The sequence below is a fragment of the Pygoscelis adeliae genome, unplaced genomic scaffold (assembly GCF_000699105.1).
Source record: "Pygoscelis adeliae isolate BGI_AS28 unplaced genomic scaffold, ASM69910v1 Scaffold467, whole genome shotgun sequence".
Lineage (NCBI taxonomy): Eukaryota > Metazoa > Chordata > Aves > Sphenisciformes > Spheniscidae > Pygoscelis > Pygoscelis adeliae.
Window position 1 is genome coordinate 1,685,725 of NW_008825253.1, and position 3,784 is coordinate 1,689,508.

Below are 3,784 nucleotides of genomic sequence, written 5' to 3' on the forward strand. Positions count from 1 at the left end.
AACCAGGAGGCTTCCTCGGTCGAAGAAAGATGTCCATCTTCAACAACAGCGGGTTTCAGTAGCTATTTGAGCATCTTGGCTAGTCAAGCAGATTATAATTGGCTGTAATTAATACTCCTACGAACTTCCACATTCTTACGGACTGAATGAGATGGAGAAATACAGGACTGCTCCCTGACCTCACGAACATTACAGGAAGTCAAAGGAACCCATTCCCTTCTGATCTTTAGAAATCAAACACCTCTGTGATCAGAGAAGGTAAAAGGCAAACACCAGCGCTGCTGGGAGCTGGCTGTGCACAGCCTCGTTTCTTCTGGGGGCACAAACCACAACGGCCTCAACCTCAGTCAGAAATAACTGCAAAGCAAGTTGCTACAGACAGTAGGTTTCCTCTAACCCTCGAGAAGCCTCTTTTTATGCTTGCACGTCACTCAGAGCATGTTGGGGGGATGGGGGGTGCAAACCATGGTGCAGCCACAATAGATTTTAGCAATACTGAAAGTGGCCTTCGGCGAGATGCGTAAACTGAATAACCCAATCAGTAAGGGTGAGAGCCAAATAAGCCTAAACTGCCTGATGTATTGAAAATCCCACATCTGTCACCGGTGGGACGGAAGAACAGTTCGTGACACCTGCACAGCTAGGCTTAAAAGGGCTTTACACTCAGCAGGGTCTTAACCACTTGGAAAGGAAGGGCTGTGCTGTACAGATGATTTCCTCCGCTGAAGCCACCAATCTGATCCTCAAAAGAAAACTGACAGATGCTTCCACGCAAATGCCCTGTGTGCCTTGCTCCCTATTATTCTGCTTGTAATCCTTCATTACAGGCATGTTGCGAGAAGTGGGTCTGCACCAGCTTTTCCAGTTTGCATTTGGTTATCATGAGGAAGAAACATGAGACTCCAATGTCTTCCCCCCAGGCAGGGCAAGACCTCCCATTTTGCTGTGAGATCAGAGCCTGGGGGGAGTCAGGAAACCGGAGAAGCTGTCATTTCAAGATACTTCTTACACACACAGCTCTGGTTCAGGAAGTGTCCAAGTCCCATACTGCTGGGTCCTAGGAGAACACGGCAAGGAAATATGTGTCTGCTTACCCATTTCCAATACTTGCCCCCCAGCATTCACTTATCAACTACTACTGGGGGTGGGATTCTGGATTGGACACCTTTGGTTTTAAGCAGGACGGATGCTCTTATCTTCCCACACGCTGGCTCCCAGCTTTGCACTTCAAACCTGCATGGATGTCATCTTTGAAAGCAGAGGCCAAGCGCAGCACTCATGCTGTTTCTCAGCTCTCCTGAATGGGCTGTCACAGGTTTCTCCCGAAAGCTCCATCCCTGTATGCCTTTCCCCAGACTCCCCATGAACCAGCATGTTTTACACCCTCGAGGCTAAAGCCTCTACTGAGCCTTGTAGGCAGGTGGCATGCTTTTTAAGCCTTCAGCACCCAGGGGTGCTCAGAGCCCATCCTACACAAGTCAGTTTAAACATATGCTAAAATGACTTACTGAAGCAGTAAATGTCTCTGCCCTGGGGAGCCAAGAACAGTACAGCTGCAAACCACTGGAGGCTGCATTGGTGATTCCAGCTGAGGAAGATATCCCAACAGATACCAGCTTGGACTACAGACCTTGAGTTGATTCCCTGGTCTCCAGAGGAAGAAAACGCGGGTGCCCAGGCTGGAGAGGGCCTGTAGCCATTTTCTGAGCTGTTTTTGAGGGTGTCCCAGAAGTGACTCCAGCCCTTTGTGCTGAGTGCGCTCAGTCCCGGCTGTTCCTGCTGCTCCACAGGTTCCCCGAGCTCCTCCAGCCACCCCGTGGTGCCTCCTCTTCCTCCACAGCGCTGCCAGCAAAGGGCAGCAGTCAGCCCCGTCTCCTGCATGCTGCCCTCCGCTCTGCCTGATCTGCTTGGAGCTGGCGCTTGCCCAAGATCTTGCCCTAATTGCTCATCTGAGCCCTTGCAAGGAATCAGGTGCCCTGTGGTGCCTCCAACTCCCTGCTCCCAGGCAAGTCCAGAGAGGCTAAAATCCCAGTCCCTGCAGCTGGGAGGACCACCAGGGCCATTCAGCATAATGCACTCAGGAAACACCCCCTACCCCCACCCCAAACGCTTCTCCAGCACAGCAGGACACCGTCATGTAACATTAATATGACAAGATAACATGTGAACTTAACACTGTTATATCCTGCTGCCACCTAATCAGTAGCTCCACAAGCTGGCAAGGCATTTGGACATGCAAAGCTTGTAACGACCAAGACTGTCAGCCAGCCACAGCTCCCCAACAAAAGCCAAAAGCCAGCAAAACCCAAACCCAGTTCCTCTTTCAGCCTGAGAGGGAAGGACGACAGCAAATCTGCATTTCAGATGCTTGCTGAAAGGAACACTTTATATAAACACAGACATATAACAGACTATTTTGCCATATACTTTGCTAGATATTGCAAGTGCATCTATATGTATTCATGTGCCATATGTACACCTACATGGGAAAGGCTTTTATTACCTGTGCTAATGTTAGTGCCTTACATCACTCAACCCACGAGCCCTGCCGGAGCCACGCTGCAGGGTGAGGCCAGCCGTGCTGTTCCTTTGCCACCAGCTTCACGGGGAGGTGGCCTAGGTCGCTGGTTTCCTGGGGATCTCGAACTCTTTCATCGAAACAAATGCTGTCATTTCCAGCACTGCAGGAACGTTTCTAAAAAAAAAAAAAGCAGTGCCTCAGCTTTCCATTTAAAATGAAGAATTGCCTTGCAGGAGTGCTGCAGGTAGCATTTGCTAAGAGAGGCAGAAAGCAAGAGCATGCATCTTGGAGCTATCCCCTGGGCAGTTTTTCTTTAAAACATTCAGGCCAGATCCTGGTCTCATTTACACAGGCAGATATCTGGAGAGGCTTTAGTGTAATTACCCTGGATTTCCACAGCTGATGTGTCAGAAATCACGATCCAACACAGCCCCAGGGAAGAGTCCATCAGTTTTATTGTAGCCTCCCAAAAACCTTCACTCAAAAAAACTTGCCCTACACAGGCAAAAGCACCACTCGGGAAAATGGCATGAGCGAGCGCTGTGCCACCAAAGCAATGGCAGCAGCTTTATTTAGCTCGGTTTTCTAAAGAAGGGAAGCAGATGCGGTAGCACTGCATGGGTAGGGACAGGCGAGGCCACACACGTGGATTCCCCCTCGTAACCTTTGAGGCTGTTTGCTCACTTCAGACCAAGCTGATGACAGGCTGGGCAGAGTTTTCACAGCTACTTCATTTCTAAACATTTCCTGAAGATTGGCAGCTGGGGAGGAGAGAGAGGTCATACTAATGAGGAACTGCTCAACCCTATATCAGACTTCAGAGAATCCACACAGACCTGCCACCTCAAGGCCCAGCTCTGTAGGAAAAAAGGCTGCACCAGACATTGTGGCAGGAGGAATACAGAATGAAAGCAGAGCTGGGGGCTGTGGGAGCCCGGGGGGGGTCTCCTGAGTGCATCTCCTCCTTCCCCGCAGGAAAGGGCGGTGCGGAGCAGCCAGAGCATCCGGGGAATCCGCAGCTGCACCTGCATCCGTCACCGGACGGACACAGAAGGCTTCAGTGCTCCATCTTCCCTCCGCTTCCTCCCTCTTGTCTACCCCATCTCTCCCCTGAATAGGCGGTTTCAGGAGGAGCACAGTGCCCAGATTCTCTCGGGTTTTACAGCGCATCCGGCACTCCGTGAATTATCCCGGCGGGCCCGCTCCAACAGCCCGCCTGCCTCCTCCCTGCTGCCCGGCGCATCGCCAGCCCGGCCGGGGGTG